This window comes from Protopterus annectens, chromosome 11.part0 (assembly GCF_019279795.1).
Source record: "Protopterus annectens isolate FY-2018-M chromosome 11.part0, PAN1.0, whole genome shotgun sequence".
Classification (NCBI taxonomy): Eukaryota; Metazoa; Chordata; order Ceratodontiformes; family Protopteridae; genus Protopterus; species Protopterus annectens.
Window position 1 is genome coordinate 1,237,191,328 of NC_056745.1, and position 25,323 is coordinate 1,237,216,650.

Genomic DNA, 25,323 nt, shown 5'->3' on the forward strand with positions numbered 1-25,323 from the left:
TTTTTTTTTGTATTGAATTTATAAGTGAAAAGCTCGAGTGCTGTCTGGGTCTTCTCTGTAATTTACTGACAATCGTATTAAGGTGTGTTAGGGTAAGAGTTTTAAACATCCTTTTATCAGCATTGACTCTTTATGTTTTTGTACTTTATTCAAGTTTCTACCAATCTTATGTGTGTTCTATGTCATTATAGTACAACACAATATTTTTGTTTTGTTGTTTAAGGCAGTGACTCAAGCCATTTATGGCTATGGATTTAAATGTGTCCATTGTTCAATGTAAGTTAGTGAATTGTCCTCCTGTTAGTGAAGTTAATTAAATTTTGTGGTCAAGTTGTATTGTATGTATTTGCAAATTTTCAGTTTCTGGAAGTTCAAGATCTTTATTTTGTTAACACATGCTGTTTGTGTTCTGTGTGTTTTGTTTTTGTTATGTTTATTTCCTGTTAGTGTACTACAAGTTTGAAAAGTAATTTTGTAGCACAATAAATGGTCTTCTTTCTTTATTCTTTTCTTACACAGGGTTCTATTAATTGCTTGTACTGTAGTAATTGCTGATACTGTAGGACTGCATTTTTGCACTCCTGAGTGTGTGTTCCTTCCTGTGTGTGACCAACTATAAACCTGTTTGTTTTTGATTTGCCATCCTCTGTCATGATTTGCCATTGATCCACATTAGCACAAAAAGATAATCAGATATTCTTCTTCAATGTAGATCATTAATATATTTTAATAATGTTTACATACATATATTTTTGAGTATTACAAATCTTTAAATGACAGAAGTTTGAGAGTTTTATTTATGTTGAAGTGTGAGATGTTTTTTATTTGTGAAATGTGATTAATCTTGTTTTGTTAGTTATAACAATATTGTTTTGTTTCATTGTAAAAAACAAAATGTTACAAGTAAAGCTTTTAATAACATTACTAAAAAGTAAATATGCATTTAGAAAGGAATATGATTTAACAACAATATCAGTTAAAAATTAGAGCAAGGGCGCCATGGATTTGAAAAAAACAGCTCAAAAGTCTTTAATGACCACCACTTTCTGGAGTTTGTATTCTTTGAAGTTTGTTTGAGGTTCATTTTTCTTTGAATTGATCAGAAGATGAGAGTTTCAATGACTGTTGTTTTGTTTTCTTTTTGTGTTTACTGTTTTGAAAGTGTGATGTTTTTTTTAAGTTTTAAAAGGTTAAAAGTTTTTAAAGAAATTTTGAAACTAAACTGTTGAAATAAAGTATAAAATTAAGAACTAAAGAAAAAAGAAAAGGTAACTGGTAGGTGGCTGGAAAAATATGCTGCCTGCTGGTACTGCACTGGGGTGGCTGGTGGTGTCTGGGTGGCTGGGGGCCTGAACCCTGTGACCCATTTGACTGTAAGCGCCGCTGCTATGTGTTTTCCATTTGACCATTCCTGCCCCTTTGCATTTTTCTTCTGTTTTTCTCTATCCTCACCTTCTGTTTTCCTGTCCTCATATTATTCCCTAGAAGAGAAGAGAGCAAGAAGAATATAAAAATATTAGAGGCTTCAGCAGAAAAATGGTGAGGGGATCAGTGATTTTGAGAGTAAGGGGCTGTACAGGTGTTTGTTTTTTTGTGCAGCTTGACTGTAGTTGATTTTAGTTTTTTTGTGCAGCAAAACTGTAGCTAGTACTGTATTTGCAAGTTCAAGCCTAAAACCTATTTATTGAGGTAGTTTCTCATAAACTATGAATAGTGACATTTAGTGGTATGTAGTTGTAGGTTTCATGTAAGCGTCATGTATGTAAATGAAATTTTCACAACTCATTGAGAATTAAAAATAACTGCAAATGGAAATGAGGAAGATGTTTTACCAAGTTATAACTAAAAAATGTAGTGATTGGATGACATGTGGAAGAAGTGAAACTACTGTAAATTTGATCTTGGAGAGAAGCTGAGTATTACCCCCCTATTAGTATTTGCCACAACTGACTGTTTCCTTTAGTAGTATACACAAAGAACAAGTAAAGAATTATATCAGATCAGAAGAAGTATTGTACTGTAATTGGAACCAGACAGAGTACTGTAATTGAAAGGAAGCCAGTGTTTGACAGTTTAAGTAGTAGATTGGCAGTGGGGTACAATTGCTAGTGAGGTAGAAGGGATATTCAGATTCAAGAGGATTTTCAATTTCAAATAATTTTATTTTTTTAATAGGTTTGCTTAGTTGTTTTAGGTTTAGGTTTAGTGGATTGACAGACACATGAGACTTGAAAGTTCATGTAATTATTTTTTTGTAATTGTTGTAGTAATAACATTTTAAATAATTGAGTACTAGCTAGTACTTATTTATTAGTACTGGTTTTGGTTGATTTTATTACTACTATATTTATGATAGTTGATGAAACTGGTTCTTAGTAGTTAAAACTTTAAAACTTAGGTTTTTTTTTTAAAAAAAAATTTTTTATGTTATTTTATGCATTTATTTTAATTAAGAAACCATTGTACTTAATTAATATTTTTAGTACTGGATGTACTGTTAATGGATTAATTGGTTAATGGATACTTGTTAAATTTTTTTTACAATAAAACTAAGATGTTACAACTAACTGTTTTTATATAATTAATGAGATATTGAATTTTAGGGCAATATTTATGCATTTATTTATTTATTTATTGTTCAATCATTTATACATACAATACAGCCACATTAGTACCACCAAATGGAGGTGGGGTTTTTTTTTTTTTTTTTTTGCTCTTCAGTTCATTTCTGTTGACTCAATGCGGCCCTTCCAACTGAAAAGGTTGGACATCCCTGGTCTATATATTTAGCTATTTATATAACTATCAAGTCGAGCTTCAGCATGACCTAATCATCCTATACATCTGCCAATACCCACTTTCACCTAGCCCCATATGTCTATCAATCCACCTCTATACATTATCTCTCACACAAAATTCTCCCACCAAGTAGTCAATCCCACTCTGCATTAAAACATAACAAAATCATCAGCAAACGTAACTGACTCTACTTATACCTACAAACAAAACTCTTATGTTGCAGTGGCATTCACCCTAATCCAGGCCCACTCAATCTGAATAATACCATACTCCATAGACAAAATAACTCACTCCTCATCATTAATCTCAACATAAGAAGTATCCTGAACAAGGTTCATGACTTCCATGCTCTATTAGCCACATACAAACCAGAAATTTTCATACTTACAGAGACTGGGCTAAAACCAGAAATCCAAAAACATAAACAATTTCCAAAAGGAAAACAAGGAATACTCCCCCAAAACTGAAGTCAGGAAGCACAGGATTAGCTGCTTACTCTTTTATTTTACTTCTTCTGGTACCTGGGCTACACAAGCCTTCTAAGGAATAAAACAGTGAAACTAAAGCAGCCTTTTTATATCCTACAATTAATTGTGTTGACACATTTCAATTACTTTAAACCAATCATTATTAAATTCTAACAATTTCAAATACAGAATTCAACCCAAACTCAAGTTTAATGGTGTACCCTCCCATATCAGTGTCAGAAAGAATGAGACCACACTAAATTATCCAAAATTACATATAAAAGCACTACAATCTGATGTTTTCATAATACATTGAACAGTGAGACCATTCCTTCTTATCCAAAAATTAAATTATAATAAATATATACAATATATATATATATATATATATATATATATATATATATATATATATATATATATATCAATTTCATTCACTCTCATTATTCATTATGTATTAATGCTAAATTCAATCAGCTTTACATTCAAAAAAGTTTCCATATAGCCAATTCATTATTGCACTTTTCCCCAACTCCTTCTGTTCAACATTTCTTAATTTTATTACTCATGTATTCATACCTCTTACTTGTGAATGCAAAAAAACCTTTAAACATCCCAATTTATTTCCAAGTTTAGCCCATGTGGAAACAAAGTACCTAAATTCGCAATAATTTTAATTTCTAACCTTAACAATCTACATCTAAATTCATCTCCTTCCATATTATGACATCCAAAAGGTTGGGAAGTACACCGAAGAAGAAGCTGTCAGCATCTCCCCCATGAACTGTGCAAAAATGCTGTGCCACTGGACTCTCCATTCTTCTGTTCCTCACATCACCTAGATGTTCTAATATTCTTAACTTTACTTTTCTCTTTGTTTGTCCTATATACCACATTTTGGGTGTACATCCACACCCAATAATGTAGACAACTCCACAGGAGTCACATTTAAACTCATTCTTAATCCAAAACTTTTTTCCATTAATTACCCAACCATCCACATTTTTGATCTTTTTACATACCTTGCACATTCCACAAGGGAATGCCCCCAGCCTCTTGCCCACTGTGCTCTGTACCTTGTGATTCAATAATTCCCTCAAGTTGCTGAATCAGCCATATGAAAAGGTTACTTTATTTGGGAACAAATTACCCAACATTTCATCCCTATAAATTACCGGCCACAACTTATTCACCAACTCTCTTAATGTGTCAGTAGTGGGAGAGATTTTAGTTATGAAAAATACAGGCTCTGCTTTTTCTACTACTTTTTCCCCATAAATCGCCTGACAACCCCTTCTTGGATCATGAATATTATTCTTAATAACCATCCCTCTAACTTTGTTCAAGGCTTCCTGAATATATACCTCTTTATAGCCTCTCTTGCATAATCTATTTTTCACCAAAAATAAATCATTTTCTAAAATCTTATCATCAGAAGTATTTGTCATAGTTCTCTTGAATTCCCCGTATGGCAAAGATTTGATCAACTGTAATGGATGTGCACTGCTAGCTTCCAAAAAATTGTCAGCAGCAGTCACTTTATGAAAGGGCCTAAACTGTAACTTTCCATTCAGATCATCATAGAATTCTACATCCAGAAATTGCATATTACTGTTATTAACTCTATATATAAATTCTTAACCAAAGGCGTTCTGGCCTAACACATTCATAAAATTGTCAAATTCACATTGTTCACCCTTACAAAAATCAAATCATCAATAAAACGTTTAAACCTAACCACTCTATTCCTAACAAAACTTCTTGGATAAATAAATATGTTTTCAAAAAAAAAGCCATGAACAAAACAACATTTGAGGGGGCAAAAACTGCCCCCATTGCTGTCACTTCTAGCTGCACATAATACTCTCCTTCAAAACAAAAATAGTTATGTATTAAAGCATACTCCAAAAGTTGGCATAGATAAGCAGTTTTAGGGCCTTCATCCAATGTTTTATACAATTACTTCTCAGCCCTTCTCTATTCTAAAAGTTGTGTAGAGATTTTACATCTACACAAGCAAAATAGTAGTCAGAACTCCATTGGATTTTATAAATGCATTCTAGAACATGGGCCATATTCTTGACATATGATTGAATTTTAGGGAGAAATACTTTTAACTGGGAATCCAGAAAGATGCCTACATTTTGTAAGAATGCCCCCACCCTTGAAACTGTAAGTCTTCCAGGGGGTTTGGTTAATCATTTATGCAACTTGGGAATTGCAAAAAAGCTGGCATCCTTAGGATTTTTAATATAAAGCTTTTTAACATCTTTCTGGTCAAAAAAATCCCAGTCTCTATCCCCTTTCTAGTAGTTCCAATAGGCCCTCATTAAATTCTACAGCTGGATTGGTATGCAATTTTCTGTAAACCATATTGTTAGATAACAAATCAAATACCATGCAATTATAGTCATTTCTTGCCATTATGACCCAGTTCCCCCCTTGTCTGTTTGTGTAAATACATATTTTGCAGTCAAGCCCCGTAGCTGCTTTAAAGCCAACCATTGTTCCTTATTCAAATTCCAAATTCATGAATCCTTTACAATATGGCTATATGCTACTTCAATTTGTTTACATAGTACATTCTCAAACACATTGACTGCATTGGAAACTTTAGGAGGTACAAAATAACTGGTTCAAGGAACCATAAGTACACTTAATTTACCATACGCTGTAGAAAAAAACATTTTCATCATCACACAAGTTAGAGTCATTTTCCATGTCCACAGCATTGTCCCAATCCATAAAGGGGTTATCATAAACTGGCATGTTAAGTAATGAGTCCTCCACATTTTCCTCATTTAGTTCATTATTTTGAACAACACTCTGTCCTTTATTTGTAAAAAATGCCCTCAAATGCAATTTCCTGCAAAATTTCTTGACTTCACCCAACACATCAGTAAGTGTAGGAAAAAACGTTGGGACAGACTTGGCACCTTTAAGTAGGACATTTACTGCCTCATCTGTTAATACAAAATCAGATAGATTCACAATATTCAACACTTTCATTACAACACTATTATTATTTGCATTCCCCATTTGGTTGTCTGGTAACACCAAATCTGCCACATTGTTATCAAACAACCATATCTAGTGCACAAGATGATGGGGAAGCACATTCAGTAGTCTTATTAGGAAAAACGCTAGTAACAGTTCTATTTTTAAATTGTGCTTCAGCAAGTGCAGAGTTAGGGGAAATGTAAAAGGGAACTAAATTGTCTATATTCGTAGCAGCACATACCTTGCTCTGTCCAAACGGACAGTTCAATTTCTTTTCCCCTTTCCCTGGAATCTTTTTCCCCTTCCTTTCCCCCGATTCTGGTTTTCACAATTCTGCATGTCTTTGGTTTGAAGATGCCCAACAGCCGCCTTACTTACATCCTCAAATAAGATGCTCTTCTGTTCGTTGGATACCAGCTCACCTGAAGAGAGGGGATGTATTGTGAGAAGATATGCCTGACCATGATATGCTCCATCTGCTAACATATTTCATATGCCCCCTTTCATTCTTTCGTTGCCAGGAAAAGATAATACCACTATTATAATCATTGACATTTCGGTTTAACTTCTTTTTCTTTCTCCCAACCACTTCCGACTCCACCTTAGCCACTCACAACTTGATTTAATGTAGTTTACTGGGAAACACATTTTCAGAGGTCTCTGCTATTAACACTTCTTGTAATTGTACTATGACATTCCGTGCTTTCTCCTATGCATGAATATTTCTTCTAATCAAGATTTTAAGCCAGTTTATGGGGCACACAGGAAAACTGCTTTCCACTCTTCTAATAAATCTAATTCTTTCTCCAAGAAGACAAATGCAGGCAGCTGGTCCACTCTTAACCCCCTCGGAGTGATATTCATTTCCACATATTTCTGCAATAGTATTATAGCATAATATAAGGAAACCTCCTTTTTCAATAATTTCTCCAGCTGGTCATACCTCTCATCTACTCGAATCTCCCTTCCCATGGATCATGGATCATTGTTGGCCATTTTATCATCTCTTGCCTTCCACATTTCTGTACACCTCAGTTTCTCCATATCAGCTTGGGTTTTAAACACCCCAGGAATTGCAGATGCTCCTTCCATAGACATACCCAAAAAGACAAACAATTCCCAAAAGGGAAACAAGGAATACTCCCCAAAAAAACTGAAGTCAGGAAGCACAGGATTAGCTGCTTACGCTTTTATTTTACTTCTTCTGGTACCTTGGCTACACAAGCCAGAAATCCACAATAATGAAATTACAGCACCAAGGTATAACATCATTCGCACAGACTGTATAGAAAAAGGGGTGGAGGGTAGCCATGCTATATAAAAATCACCTCATCCTCGAACAACTCAACACTACAACCCCAGAACTCAAAAATTTTAAACTCACCCTTGCCACATTAAAACTGAACCCAAATAAACACATCAATATTATTGGATGCTATATTCCCCCATGTAACAATATTACCATTGTGGAAAACTTACTAGAATGGATGTCAACCTCCTTTCCCCAAGAAAATATCCTACTAGGCGATTTCAATATAGATTGGCTCAACTGCTCCAATCAAAACCCACTCTCCCACATCAACCTACACAGATTAACCCAAGTTATCACATCCCCTACTACAACAAATAAAAGAACTAAACACCAATCCATACTGGATCACCATCCCTCTTATCCCTAGCTGGATGTCTTCCTGACATGCTCAGTGATCACCAACCAGCATACCTACTGAGATGTAAAACTTCACTAATTAGTCAGATAACTGCACGAGAAATTAGAAATAAAAAACACTTTAACCATAATATCCTTAACTGAGACTTAAAACATTGTAATTGGACCCCCCAAAAGAGTTAGCAGTAGATGAAGCAGTCTCATACTTCAATAGAACTTTCCTAAACCTACTTAACCACCATGCTGCCCCCCCAGAACCACCAGAATTAAAACGAAGTATGCCCCCTGGCTAACTAAAGATACCAGAGTTTTCCTCAAAAACAGAAACAAAGCTTGGACAAAATTTCACAAAACTAAAAACCAAATAGACAAGCAAATCTATCTTGAATTACGCAACAAGGCCAAAAAACTTATTAAAATGGACAAAATTGTCTACTATCAAAATATTCAAAACAAACATGCTAATAACCTCAAAACATTCTGGGCAGCAAGCAACTCTGTTTTACAACAAGGTAAAACTTTCACCCCCTCACCCAATACAGGAAAAAACCCCAACAACATCCCCACCCAATTTAACAAATACTTTACAGAAGCCATCCAAACCCCAGCTAATAACCAAACTAACTCTACTCACCCCACACCAACAAACATAACTATATCATCTGAAATAAAAGATAACAGCACCAACTTTAACTTTCACCCAGTTTCAACAAAGACCATACAAAAACTTCTCCAAAAACTCAAACCCACCGCCCAGGCCACTGATAACCTTCCCACTGAATATCTACAACTAGCTGCAGAAGCTATTGCCTACCCTGTTTCTATCCTTATTAACAGATCCATCTCAGAATGCGCAGTACCCCATTTATGGAAAATATCCCACATTTTACCACTGCACAAAGGAGGCAACTCCTTTGAACTCAATAGCTATTGGCCTATAGCTATACTATCCCCCCTATCAAAAATCCTTGAGAGGGTAATTCATACACAACTGATGAAATATCTGCTAGACAACAAACTACTATCTATGCAGCAATATGGCTTTAGACCCTTCCACAGCACTACCACTGCACCCATATCATTCACTAACATCATAAATCTTCACAGAAATAATGGTCTATTCATTCCTGCTACAGTCTTAGATTTATCTAAAGCATTTGACATGGTTAACCACCAAAACTTCTTCACTCCCTCACAACCCTAAACCTCAGTACCTCTTCTATTTCATGGTTACAGAACTGTCTATATGGCAGGCAGCAAGCTGAAAATGGCAAAACAAATATCCTCCCTGTTGCCTGTTTACCTAGGTGTCCCCCAGGGCAACATCTTAGGCCCTTTACTCTTCACACTTTTTACCAAACTAGTCCCATCTGCCACACCTAAAGCCTCTATAGTTCAATACACAGATGACACCACTGTAGTATGTGCAGCCCCCACACAAGATCTCCTCCTCTCTCAAACTCAAGTGTCCTTCTCACTCACCGAAAATTGGTTCACCAACCAACAGCTTATTTTTAAACCAACCAAAAAAAAACCTGCTCCTCTTCAGATCTCATAGATCCTTTCCCCTTACCAACAATTTTACTATCACCTCCAACAATAACACTACTATTACCCCAACCACTCACACCAAACTGCTAGGCATTGAAATAGATAACCACCTGAACTTTGATCTACACGTTGCCCAAACTATAAAAAAAGTTCATAAAAACTTGGACTGCTCAATCGTAACAAACAGTACCTCTCAAGTCATGTCAAGATAACAATAGCCGGGACACATCTGCTATCGAGCCTACTCTATGCCTCTCCTGTACTTATTAACCTTCATAAAACTGATCTTAGGAAACTTGAATCCTGCTTTAACAAGATAACTAGATTTGCTTTAGACTCTTCCTATAGAACACATCACTGCGAGTCTCTTAAGAAGCTAAACTGGTTAGAATTCCCACTATTACTTCAAACAACTCAACTCTCACTAGTACACAAAATGCTATACCACTCAGACAAAATCCCAGCTCTTCAACACTTAATTCATCCTCACATCACAACCAGAACCTTAAGATCTAGCACCCTAAATCACCTAAAGGTTACCAAATTTAACAATGAGGCAGGTAAATCTGTCTACAGTCACTCTATCTCAGAACTCTGGAACTCCCTTCCTATCTACTTAACAACCAATAATTCCACCTCTCAATTTAAGAAACTCCTCAAAACTCACTTCATGAATAACAGACTATGCTCCTGCCTCACCCCTGGATAATACCCTAGACTATAGCATATATGCCAGTCCCTCACTAAAAATGCCATTCTCTAAGCCTAGAAACTGTCCTATTATGACTATAGCAAATGTAAAGTCTACTTTGAAGTTATGTTTAGTAGCTCAAAATTCTTTTTCAGCTTGTCTACTCGCTATAAAAATTTAATTCTATGTAAAGCTTGTTTATATTTGTAATTGCTATGTAAAGTCCTCATAATGTCATATTTTACGCTGTTTACTAGTCTGTCTAGAGTTGAAACTGTATTATAAATCTTAATATGTTTCATAATGAATGTATCTGGAGGTTTTCTCCCTGGGCCTCCGCTAAAAATGGAAATCTATCCAGTCGGACTCTCCCTGTTAACAAATGTAAAATAAAATAAAATAAATAATATAGTAGGAACACATGCAATTGCATCCTGCTGATATTCACAAATGACATAACTATTTACAAAATTCCAAATACCTGGGCTGCCAATATTTCCTTTTGTGACACGAGTAAAAGCCTGTGTTCATCCACTGTGTTGGAAATAAGTGCTGGAGAGTTTAGTAGGCACAAGTGGTATGTGTCTGCAGGTAGGTAGGTAGTAGGTGGAATAGGTAGTGTAAGTTTGTGTGTTTATATGTCTATGTGTGTGTTTGTGTGTATGGATGAATTGATAAATATGTCAGATGGGGGGGTGTGTGTGTATGCATGCATGAATGTCTGCATGCATGTGTGTTCGGCAGGCTGTTACACCTCCACATAGAAACTAGGAATGACACTTCATATCTTGTTATGAAGGCATGTAAAAGGTTTCTAGAACAAAGTTTTACAGCACAAAAGATGTGGGTCATGGAGAACTCTAGACACTGGGGATACTTTATATAGAATGCCCTAAAGGCATTTAAATATATACAAACTGTAGCTTTGCTACTGAATAATGGCATGTTAGTGATCTATACTACCACTGGACACTACTTTACCCTACTTTACATATATCAGTGTACACAATAAAGGGTTTAGTAATGTTAATGGCAACCATGACTGGCTCTAAACATAAGATAATTTTTAATTGAATAAAGGTAACATTGGACACAAATTTTCTAAAGTAGCCTGCTAACTTCTAAGAAAACTTTCACCTGTCATTTGGTACTTGTACAGATCATTTTTTGATAGCTTCCTTTTTTTTCTGTTTGGTGGTCTTGGTATACCTCTCCTGACCTTAACTATCTGGCCTTGGTCATGCACAGATTATTTTGGTAGTGTTACCTGTAAGCTTTGTCTGCCTTAAAAAGTCCATTATAGCTTGCACATTGGATCAGTGTCATTCCTATTCCTGTGGCTAAATGACTATACCATCAATGCATGCTTCTACATGCCAGGTGGGAGGTTTTAGACCTTTATCCATGACTCTTTGAAAAGTGTTAGGAGCCTTCTAAGTCCAGAGGGTAAGACAGTATAGTGAAAAAGACATTCAGTGGAGGAGTATGCAGTGTTTTCATTAGCTTAATGGTAAGGAGAATCTGTCAATGACCCCTTGTTAAATTTGGGATGGAGAGGAACCTTGCTTTGTGTAGCCCCTCTATGAGGTCCACTCTGTGCACTGCATAGCTATCAAGTTTGGATATGTCATTCTGTTTTCAGAAATGATTACAAAACATTATAGAGCTATCCGGCTTATAGATCAGCACAGATGGACTGTTTCATTCATTTTGAGGTTTCTCAATAACTCCTAGTTTAAGCATTTCCAGTTCATTTATTGATCCCAAACTATGGAAAGCATCACATATAATTTCCCCTCCACAAAGGCGGCCCATCCACAGAACTAACCAATTACCACCCCATAGCTATTCTCTGTCCACTCTCCAAAATACTAGAGAGATGCATTCACTCTCAGGTCTCAGACTACCTCCTTACTAACAACCTCCTTTCCAATACTCAACATGGTTTCTGACCAAACCATAGCACCACCACCACTGCCTACTCTCCATTACTAACACTATTCTTCAGCATAAAAACAATGGTTATCTCACCTCTGCTACTTTCCTAGACCTATCTAAAGCATTCGACATGGTCCCACACAAACAACTCATCTCTGTCCTCAATAACCTATCCTTCTGTCAGTCAGTCACCAACTGGTTTCAGAGTTACCTGTCTGACCCCCAACAATCCGTTGTATGGCAGAATGACATATCCCCCCAACTACCTGTCTCTATAGGGGTTCCTCTAGGATCCATCCTTGGACCCCTACTCTTCTCTATTTTCACCAATAATCTAATCTCTGCCACCAAACATGGCACACTCATACAATACGCAGATGACTCAACCATCATCTGCTCAGCCCAGTCCCTACCCAATCTGCAAAAAGTCACACAGGAAGCCTTTTTCTCTGTTGAAACTTGGTTATCCGATGCCAAATTAATAGTCAACCCAAACAAAATTAAACTACTCATCTCCCAACCTACCAAACATACTCAAAACAACTCTCACTTTAACATCACAGCAAAAGACAATGCCACTATACACCCAACAGAACACACCAAATTGCTAGGAGTTTTAATAGACAATAAACTAAAATTTGACATTCACATATCCATGACCATAAAAAAAGTCCACAAAAAAACTAAGAGCGTTATGTAGAAATAAGCAACTTCTCAACAAAGCAGCAAAGATTTCAGTAGCAAATTCCCACCTTATCCCCACCCTACTTTATGCATCTCCAATATATACCAACCTAAGGCAATGCGATCTAAACCAGCTCGAGACCTGCTACAATAAAATCACTAAATTTGCCACAGGGGCATCCTACCGTAGTCCTCATTGTCTCTCCCTTGCTGAACTGGGCTGGCTTGAACTCTCTCACCTCTTTCAATGGTATCAACTCGCACTTGCCTACAAACTAGTAAACCATCCACTAAAAGTCCCATCCCTCCAGAATCTACTCCAACCCTATTGCACCACCAGACCACTAAGATCCAGCAACAAAAATCACTTACAGGTCACTAAAGCCAATAACTCTGCTGGAGAAGCACTATTCTCTTGCGCCATAGCCAAATTATGGAACTTCCTCCCACCCATAATTACCTCCGTACCATCATGCACTCACTTCAAAACTTTACTAAAAGTGCACCTAAAAACATGCTGGCTATGCCCTTGCAACTATCCCTCTAATATCACCCACTCCATCCACCCACTACCTTTCTTTCCACTCCACTAACTACCTTGATTATATCAAGCTCAGATGCTCATAAGCCTAACTACTTATTATACAGCAGGAACTTCTTATTATAAAATTGTTAATGTCTGTTATGTACTTCACAGATGATAAAGATTCTAGTTGTCTACTGATGTACTATGTTCTTCATCTGTAACTATGTTTGTAATTTTTAATTGCTATGTTGATCAAATTGTTAATTGCTATGTAAATCCAATGTAACTACTGTCTGTAAATTTTAACTGTGGAGCTTTTCTACCCGGGCCTCCACTGAAAATGGACCTACGTCCAGTCAAACACTCCCGGTCAACAAATGTAAATAAAATAAATAAATAAATAATTTTTGCTTTGAGTTTCTGGTATCCTGTATAGTTTTAGGTTTAACTTCTCCCAAGCACAGTTTTTATCTGATGTTATATTAAATTTGCCCTACTTGGTAGCTCAGAAAAAAATATCTTTATTTAGCAGCAAAACACTTTTACCTTCTCCTTCTGGGACAATGTTTTATCTATCTGAGCAGCAGTGACACTTTTCCTTAACATTGTACTACTGGTATCTATGTCAGCTCTCTGATAACTACAGAAAGATTCAGTTTACCTTTATGGTTTTAACACATTTTGTGATGTATCTGCTCCCAGTTTCACCTTTTGGCTTGCACTATTTTGTAAATCATTTTGTTAATTTTTCTCTACCACCTTATGGGGTACTTGCCATCTTGCTAGTAACTTATTTTCAGTAGAGATAACTAATATTATGACTTTGCCTTGGTTTTATCATAAGAATAATAACAAAAACAAGACAGCTGAGTCTTGTGACTATTTACATCTTGCCAGTACCCACCATAGACTGTACCCCCTTTTCCAGTGGGGGTAGGCCAATCAAGCCAGCGTTGAATTTGAGAATATCTATCCAATAATCTAGTTCCGGTTTGAAGGAAATAAGGTACCATATGGACTGATTGTTTGCAGGAGGCTATTCCAGAGGTGGTGAAGGTGCTGCTTAGTAAAACTATCTGACCACTATGTTTTAAATATTTGCTGATGAAAATTGACATCCTTGGTTCTGGTACTTATGGAACAATTTGATTTGTGGGGGGATACAACAGATACAGGATCATTGGGTCCCTAATGGCACAGAAGGCAAAGCATAGAACTCTCCAAGACAGACATATATGATACAGAATAAATGCACAGTGCTTCCACTTTTTTTGTGGCAGTTTAGGGCTTTTAAGTCAGTTATCTTCTTAATTAGGAACTGCTGGGGTCTGTCTGATAAATCTGGTAAAGTACATCCCAAAGTGGGCATTCTGTTCAGTAAATGACCTAATAAATGCTGAATATAAGGGTACAATGATCTCTTTAAATGTGGATGATATTCCTTTGGCAATTATCTTTACTGAGTAGAAGGACTTTCTAACTACTGCTGTTACACAGTGAGCAAAGGAGAGGCCATTATCAACCCAAGTTCAAAGATCTTTAACAACACTCTCATTTTGAAGTAGGATGTTATCCACATTATATGCTTGGTGGATGAGTTGTTTACCAAATGTGATAATATTGCACTTTTTAACATTTAATATCAGCCAATTGCTAGTAATTGAAGCATTTACAAGAGCAAGTTCTCGCTGAAGGTATAGATATATAGATAGAAAGATAGATATCCTTCGCTGCATTGTTTGCTCCATGGCATATTTTCCTTAGCTGTTGGCATAATAATTTTAACCTAGCAGCAAGCCTTGGGGATATCTACAATATAGCTACTCAAACTTGTTAACTCCTGTAAAATATTGGGAACTTCTCTCACAACAGAACGGAAGTAGGGAAGTAATAGATTTAATTTCATGCAATCAAGTTCTACAGACTTTTTCAGCATAAACCTCAGAGTATAATCAAAACATTCTACTAACCCATAGGTCTGAGAGTGTTATACTGCAGTTTGCAACTGTGTTATTTCAAAAAACTGGCAAAGTTGGTGCGAGTTCTTGAAATAACAGAAAACACTGGCAGAGTTGATGAATTACCTTGACCATCAACGAGGTTTCCTTATCTGTTAAAGTTTCTCTGAGAATTTCTACCCTGGAGAAAAGTAGAACTATTGTTCAAGGTATTGTTTTTATCAGTGAAATTTTACAAGGGTACCACTTCAAGAAATTTTGGTGCATAATTAAAAATCACTAGAATGTATTAATAGCCATTACTAGACTTTACCAATGAGCCTAGAAGATTGATGCCTATCCACTATAATGGAGCTTCAAATAAAAGATGTAGGTATCAATGGATTTCTGAGTCCAGGATGTTGTGCCATTTTTTTTACACTGTTGGTAGGCTGTCCCGAAGTTCTCAAAAAGACCAAACATTCGTCTCCTTCTCCTACCCCTTCTTCTCAAAAAGGGACTCAGGAGAACTTGGTTAAAATTTGTACAAGGATTACTTGAAGCTAACCAATCTTTTCAGCATCTTTCTCTGCTTCTTCCTCTTCCACTCCTCTAAAGAGGAAGAAATTTCCTTCTACTGCAGATAAACTTTTGTTTGAATCTTATCATAACTGATTGGATTATGCTTCAGAGATTTATTCCCCCATAGCTTGTGATTCTGAGTCAGAGGATGCTCTTGTTTTAGATTCTTCAAATGAGGAAATTTCCTTTCTTTGTACTGTTTCAGAAATGAAAGACTTTTTAACATGGGAAGGCAAATAGAAGTCAAATTCCCAAAAGATGTATTACAAACTCCTCAGCATGGACTCTCCTAAAACTGTTGCTCTAGTTTTGGAAGCCTTGAAGGATGCTTTCTGTGATGCATTTGTCTCACCAGATTCCCATCCCACTGCTCCCAAAAACCCTAACAGATTCTAAAGATCCCATATATCCATAATTATTTTTATACATACTACTCTGCTAACCGTGCCATTATTTCCTTAGATGCAGAAAGAGATAGCAAAGTAATTCCATATATAAATACATACATACAAATATTTCAAGCATGGACAATAATGCCCTTCTAGCCTGCCAGTATACCAAACCAATTCTTGCCATAATAAGCATCCTTGTTATTCTTAAAAAATATAAACTAGTATTTGTTTTAATGTAATTTGGTAGTTTATTCAATGCATCAGCTACTTTCTCAGAGAACCAATTAGTACACTTCCCATTCCTATGGAATCTTCTACATAAGCTGTGTGATGATTTTCTACTACTTTTTGATAACCCCAAACTTTCCCAGAGGTAGCTGTCTCTAAATGCCCTGCATACCTAAATAAGGTCACCTCTTAAATAACTATTTGAGGCTCTGTACAAGTTCAGATATTTTAATGCTTCATAGTAACTTAAATTTTTGCATCCATGGATGCCATTGATATATTTCTGGTGTACTCTTTCCAGTTTATTTATAATTGTTTTCTTATAATGTTTACATATTGTTATTCCATACTCAAGCTTAGGTCTAATGTACATAACTTACAATGACTTCATCATTTCTGTTTTTCTAGACTTTATCACTTTTTTATTCAACCTATAGTTCTATAATTATCATTAATCTAATTGACTGATATGATAAGAAAACCTCAAATCTGGACCTACCAGTAAACCCAGGTCTTAAATGAATCTACAGTTTTAGTCATTTTGTGCTGTATTAAATATTCATCTTTCAATTTATGTCTCCCAAATTTCATATGACTATTATTAATGATATTAGTTTTTTGACATATTTATCAGAATATTATTCTACTGTCCCCAAATGGTCAATTTAGTCAAGCTCCTTTGCAGACATGCCCTATCTGTAACACATGTAATCAGTTTACCTATTTTCTAGACATTTACATGCAGATTGCAGAACATCTCAGATGAAAAAGATAGATCTGAAAGATGCAATCTAAACAAGTATGGGTTTAGGATAGAGCCCTGTGTGACACCTTGACTGTAACCTTGAATTTCACCTGTCCAATTGCTGTATGATACTTGCCCTGTCCTATTTGTAAACCATGCAGCTTTCCATCTTATCAAGAATGCATCATTGCATAGTTGTTTTAATATATTCATCAGTGCTTTGTGTATGTCTCTGCGAAGGGAATCTATCCCTCCAGCATGTTCTATTCATTGTTGTGTTGAGGTTTATATCCCTAGAGAGTGTAGCTCGAGTAGATTTGGTTTTGCTAAGATGGAGCATGTTCAACAATTCTGCTGAAGTTAAATTGATAGAGTACATTTACTCCATGTGCTTTGTATGTATCTAATTCTTTTTCAGTATAATCTGATTTCACTATCTGAAGTTACTTGGATTTCACTAGAACAATCTATTACCCTCTTTGTGGAGCCTAAGTGCTTTGTGTAAGATTTTGTAACTATATTTGTAATCTGTTGTGCCTGAGAATACATTTTGGAATGAACACACAGCTGATCAGTTTGCATGTCTTTATTCCTACCACATCTTATATATCTAGAAATGGTTTTATATTATGCTCAATATTGGTATATAAATTTTCTTCAAAATTTTCTTGATCCTGTCTCACACTTTATTTAATTTATCCATACAGCTTGTTTATTTCAGTTTTCAAAGTTGTAGTTTGACCTTATTTCTGTTTCTTATATTTTTTTGTCTCTCATCTTTATCAAACATCTTGTTATTATGGAAGTACATACTTCTGAAGTTGTGTGCATAGATCCTGATGTAAAACTTCTTTTTATTATTTTTTAATTTCAAACAATTTCGCTTTCAAAACTTTTCACATTCCTTTTGCAGTTTCTCCACTGAATGCATCACTCCAAATAGTTCTACATAGTGAATGTTTTGCTTCCATATAATCTGCTATTAATTTTCTTTGCATTGGTTTAGATTTCAGTTTGGAAGAATTATCTAGCAATAAATTAACCTTTGTAATCCCATGATCACTGCATATCAATGGTGGTTAAACCTGACAGGAAGTAGCAGCAATTTATTTTGTAACACAAACAATGTCTAGTATGTTCTGGTCCATGGCAAGCTCATTTTTAATCTGAAGAAATGATTGTTCCTGAACACACATTGTAAATAATTTCCTTACTAATATTGTTGACGCAATATTATTCCAATGTGTTTCTAGTAAATTCAAATCCCCATCCAGTATTATTCTTCCATCCTGTGTTTCACGTAAGAAATGTATTAATTCCTCTAGTTAACCAGCACTTGCTTTTAGTGGTCTAAACACTCCAATAATTGTTAAATGTGCTCCAGAACTGTCGTTATTCCTCACAGTTACACAATCTACAGCATTGGTGTTATAACTGAACATGCAATAATTGCAGGTCTCATAAGAATCTTTAATCCCTATTATAACAACTCTACCTGATTTTTGTTAGAATGTATGTTATAGTAAAAACATGTATACCCTGGCAGAAGTGGTTACCAGGCATTGTTCTTTAACCATGCTTCACAAAGAATAACATCAATATTGTGGAATGTAGCAAATTTTCTAGTAAAAAAAAAACTTTATTATTAATGCCCTAGCATTAACAACCATCAGGGATGCATCACATATTAATATTTGTGAACTGATAAATTTTTGACCTGGCAAAAATCCTGCCTTGTATTTCTTAAATATTATTAAATATCTACTGCAAAAATTATCTTCCCTCATCTTGACAAGTGTATGTCATCCTATCTAAACATGTGTGTCCAAAATTAGACTCAGATTCTCCATATATTTCCTATTTTTTAAACGGGACAAATTTTGCATGTAGATAATTGCCCAAAGAATATTTTCATTCATGGTGACCTGACTCTCCTTTCTATATGTAATTTGTGAAAAATTTGTTCTAACACCAATTCAAGCTATGATACCTAAGAGAGCTGTAAGTTCCCTACTAATAGTCCAAGAGTCCTTGTGGATAAGATCATTTGTACTGACATGAATAAAAACAGATCTATACTTTCTTACATTAAGTCATTCTAAGGCCTTTTTCACATCCTCTGTTTTTGCTCCTGGCAAGCATAACATGAACTGTGGCTCATTATCTTCTCTGCAAATGTAAGTATCAGTTCCTCTAGTAATTCAATCTCCAATGACAATAGTATCTTTTCGGAGAAGATCTGAAGAATCTTCAACTTCTAATTCAATAATTCCTGCTTTATCAGTGGTTACAAAGGAATGATCCTCATCACCATTAGTGTTATAAATGTCACTGTATTCACTACTTATTACATTTGCAAGCATACAATTCTCATCCAAATGGCTTTGTACATCCGCAACCTGAGCCATATTATCAACTTCTGTCTTTCTTACCTTCTTTCTTACAGTAATGTTCTTCAATCTTTCCATATTCCGTTTTGAATTCTTTCTTTCTTTCTTTTCACCTGTCCCTTGCTAAATGATGAGTTTTTCTGTGCACTGAAGGTTTTCTGGTAGAAAAATGTTATCATTCCCTGTGAATCTGTGTTTCATGACAATGAAGTGTCCTTTAAAGTATGTATTTTCTTTGCTTTATAGACATCAATCAGTTTATTTTTCTTCTTTGTCATTTGTTGTGAACTTTGTCCTTTCTGTCTTTTTTTTTATTTTCTTCTACATGCTCTGAATTCTCAGATTTCGGAATACTTGTATTCCAAATTCCAAAGCTGTCAGTGCACCACTTGTTCAGTAGGGGGTCGAATGATCTTTACTAACAACAGATACTTCTTTTCCTGAACATGCTCTAGTTGCTCTTACCTTAACATTATTTATTTTGTTAGTTCAGTCATTAATACATATAACAACAGTTCTCCAAGCTCTGCCAGTTGCAAAAAGGCAATTGTCATCACTAAGTCTAGATTTACTACTAATAATGGTAAGGAAATCATCCTGCTTTTGACGTGAGTAACACAGATCACCAGTATTATCAGGTGCTACCTTTGAATACACATAGCATTTAGTTCGCTGTACAAGATACTTGCTCTTTAGCAAATCATTAATGGCAAACTCATTTAAGGAATCCATTTACAGATGCAAATGAATAAAGAATTCAGGCTACTCCGCAGTTAATCACAAAACAACACAGGATTGCTTAAATAAGCTCTAGATTTTCTTCTGCTAACCCTGCTCCTAATGACAACGATATCAGAGTTATTGACAGATTTCACAAAATTTTTATAGCACTTCTACCTTAGCTTTCAGGGCCAGAGTGCCTAAAAATATATAAGATACACTCTACACTGATTGACTACATTATACTGACCATGAAACAGTGGCAAACCACTTTGCAATTAAGCCATGATAAAGGACAACTTATTATTCCAGGGATAACAATCCAAATGGGGATATTCCAGGATGACTTCCTGTTATCACTGCTATTCTGCCTTGCCCTTAATCCATTAAGTTGTCTACTTAACAGCTTAGGTCATGGCTATAGTTTGGCTCCTGGAAAGCAACAAAGTACAAAGACTTCTTATCATCTTGTATTTGACAATTTGAAACTGTATAGCTCATCCGATGCAGAACTGAAAGCACAACTGAAAGTTGTCAAAACTTTTTCAGATGATATAAGAATGTCATTTGGTCTTGATAAATGTGCAAAAGCAACCTTTAAAGCAGGAAAACTGCAGCACTAAGAAAACATCAGTTTGGGACAAGAATGTGATATAAAAGAACTTGAGCAGGAGGGAGTGTATAAATATTTGGGAACTGGTAAAGGATCAACAATAAAATATGAACAAATGCAAATAAAACTTAGTAAGGAGTATTAAATTAATCCTGAAAACAACATTGACATCTAGGAACAAAATCATATTTATAAACCAATTTGCTCTTCATGTCCTAACTTACCATTTTGATTGACTGACTGGCCCCAAAATGTACTGGATAGATTAGATAGGAAAACAAGAAGGATGCTTCATGCTCACCAAATGATTTATAAAAATCAGTGCATGCCAAGTTTATATATTCCCCATTCTGAAGGACAGATGGGCCTCCTTAAAATTGATTACATGTTGAGATCTGCAATTGTGGGACTCCACAGAAATCTGATGAGGTCACAAGACCCAAACATAGTGAAAGTTTTGAAACATGAGGAGAATAAATCTAAGATGACTTCCCTGCTTAGGCTGGCAGAAGCATATCAGTGTCAAGCAGGAATGGAACTCATACCAGAAGTAGATAAAAATCAGGCAGCAACTGAATGTGCCAAAAAACAAAAGAAAAAATATAAGGTGAAGGACCAGATGAGAAGGCTAGAAATGTGGAAAAAGCATAAATATAGTTGTAAGTATAGAAATGTCTAGAAAAATCTCATGTTGATCAGGAATGAATGCCGGAATGGTTAAGGAGAGGCAAATTTAAACCAAGAGATGAAAGGTTAATATTGGTGGCCCAAGATAGTGGGCTTTGTACATGTTGATTTACAAAGTCCATTGAACATGTGGGAGAAACAGACAAATGCAGGTTTTGTAAAACAGAATTGAAAACAGTTGCATACTTTGTCGCCTTTTGTGACATACTAATGGCAGGAGGACTGTATACCGAAAGGCATAATAGTTGGCGAGACTGTTGCACTGGGGATTGTGCAATCATTATGGTATTGAAGTGGCTATAAAAAACACTGGAAATATAAGCCACAAAGCATCATAGAAATGATGAAGTCTAAATCACATGGGAGCATCCATTACCAACAGTTCAAAAGACAGATGCTAGAAAACCAGATATAGTGGTCCAGGAAAAGAAGACAAAAGTAGCATTGATCATTGAAATCGCCACACCCAGTGACTACATTGCCCTGTGTACAGACAGACACAAAGTCATCAAATGTCAGGATTTGAAGGCAAAAACAAGAGCAATGTGGAAGAAAGATAATCAGATTGTTCCAGTAGTAGTAGGAGCAATGGGCACTGTGGAAAAGAGTTTGCAATAATGTTTGGATATGTTGCCAATACATGTAACTCCATACAAATTCCAGAAGGAGTCATTACTAGACACATTGCAGGTGCTATGAAGAGCACTACTGGCTGACATCAAAGAGTGAAACAATACTAATTTCATGAACTTTAATCAAACTTTTACTTAGGAAATGGGGTCCATTCCTGTCATGGTGTTATAAACTCAAAATATTTGGAGAAATTAAAAAGGGAAAGGCCATATATTGGGAAACTCATATGTTAAAATATCTCTTGAACATTTTTGCTAATATGGAGCAATCTTTAGCCAATATACTAAACTCTCAAGCTAAAGTCAGTACTTTAGAAATTGTAAATTATGCATCTCATATTACTAGACATTCTATTAAATGTGTGTATGATACTAATGATGCTGTTTCCAAGGCCACTGATACTGGGATCCAGTCATGAGAATAAATGTCTGGATAACAATTCAAAATTTCACAGAGGATGCAAAAAGCAGAAATGTTAAATGCCTCACTAGAAAAAAGGATCTTTTATATGGTAATTTTTCTGCTAAGGTTTTCAAAAAAAAAAAAAAAAGAAGAAGAGCGAGTTAAATTAATGCAAGGGGTTGAGCAACTATTACTATCTGCCATTTCTAAATAAAAGAGAAACTAACCTTCTATTTCAGGGCCATTTATTTTTGAAAACCCTTTAAGTGAGTCCAGCAAAGAAAATTCCAAATAATAGTGTAAAAAGAAATGGCATGTTGGTATTAAAAAGAGAGCGGGTGGCTCTCAAGGATGCTCCTTCCAAAAGGATAACTTATGGCTGTTCCTGCCTCGAATCTTCCACCTCCCCTCTCTGTCGTACCCCAACCTTCCCCTGAAAATTGCAAAGAATATTTCCTTATGGGCAACCATATGAAATGTCAGGACAAGCTATAGTGAGTCCAGAAATGCGAGACTGTATGGCTGAAAGATCTGACTTCTAGATACAAAGTCTGACATGCCATTTCTCAGAATATTCCCTTTTCTCTGAGGTATGGTGATCTCAGAGTTGGTATTTGTGTATATATATATATATATATATATATATATATATATATATATATATAGGTCTACTTCATATGACTTACATTTCATTTGACTGAAATTCATTTGACTGAGACCAAAACACTGACATTAAAGTAAAAGGTATATGGCTTTTCCCCCACTGTAGTGTGATCCTGAAGTTAGTATCTATAGTTAAGAGGGGTGTGGGGGCCCCCACACATGTTATATATTTTAAACCATACACAGGGATATTTATAACTGAAATGAATATCTCTTTGTGGAAAACAATATTTACCTAAACTATGTGGGGCGGCTTCACCCCCCCACACCCCACACCCGCTAACTATATATACTAACTCCAGGATTGCACTACAATGAAGAAAAGGGCATATACCTTTTACTTTAATGTGTCAGCGTTATGAATTTCAGTTAAATGAGTTTACAGTATTTTGAACTGTCAGTGTTTTGGTCTCAGTCAAATGAAATTTAGGTCATATGAAACAGACCCATATATATATATATATATATATCTCAGTTTGGGGATTTGGGAGACTTGCACGCACATGGGGGCACAGGGGGGCTTGGCCTCCAGAAAAAAAGAAGTTTTAAGGAGAAAAGAGATTTTTGAGATTTACTCTTTCCCAGGTTTTTTTTTTTCTGCCCTGGCCATTTTGAGTGCCAACATTTCGGTAGGAGCCTTCTTATGTTTTCCTGCACAGCAATCAATATCACAATACTTGTTGGGTGTAAATATCACATATAGATAGTTAAATTTTATTCAGACAAACATTTATTTAAATTTTGTTATATTTGTCTGAAGCATGTAGTGAAGAGTTATCATACAGTATGGATGCAACTTTCAGTCCCTTCCCATTCCATTTGGAATACTTCAGCCCACAAAGGGCCAGCTTCATCTTCTGTCTCAGATAATTTCAGACCTGTTTAAGGGTGTCAGAGAGACAGTCCTCTCAGATCAATTAGAAAAATGTTTTTATTCCAGACTTCTCCTAGTTCCCAGGGAAAAAAGGCACTTGGAGGCCTATTCTAGACCTTTCCAAACTGTACACCTTTTTGCAGATCAAAATTCAAAACATTGACAATTAAACTTCTCTTTCTTCTCAGGCATTCCTGGTCACCTGGGTCATGAAATATGCTTACCTACACATTCCCACTCACAAAAACAAGGTTCTTTGCCATTGGAATTGCATTTTCAGTTTACATCTTTTTGTTCTGTCTACTGTCCCAGGAATCTTTACCAAATGCCTAGCTTCACTGATAGTAGATTGTAATCTTTAAGCCATAGACGTATTCTCTTATTTGAATGAATGCCTGATCTCAGCATCTACCAACTAATACTCTCAGGCAGCTTTACAGTTCTCCATGAATTTTCTTAATAGCCTAGGTTTCACACTAAATTTAAAAAAGTCACAACTTGTTTCTTGTCATAGGCTATTTTTTCTAGGATGCCTTCCAAACACCTGTCTGTTCACAGCTTTTGTTTCTCAAGAAAAATTGCTGCTTGCTTACCATCACGAAAGAATTTCTGAGAGTTCTAGGATTCATGTCTTCTTCTAGCCTTATGATTCCATATGCCAAACTTCATTTGAGGAATACACAATGACTCAGATCAATTTATGCCTAACACTCTCATCCTCTGTGTTTTCCAATTTCTGTCCTCTGTTTTGTAAAAAGATATATTCTTTGGTAGGTCAGTCAAGTCCTACTTAACTCAGGAATCTCTTTCTCACCTCAACACCTCCCAGTCAGTGTCTTCAGACTTTGCTTGGGGGGACTGTTTCTCGTGGTGTCAAGGTGCAGGGAATTTGATAACCACAGCACAGTTAAAACACATAAACCTGAAAGAAATTATGGCTCTGATAAGTGCCTCACAGACTACACTACAGTGATATGGCATATAAACAAATGGAGGTACAATATCTTACCATCTTCGTAGATTAGCCATGATTGTCTGGGATGTAGTAGTAATTCAGTACAGCTTAGCCGTACAGGTTACTTACATTATTTTCAGAGAAAAACACAATCACAAGCTCTTTGAACAGATTGAG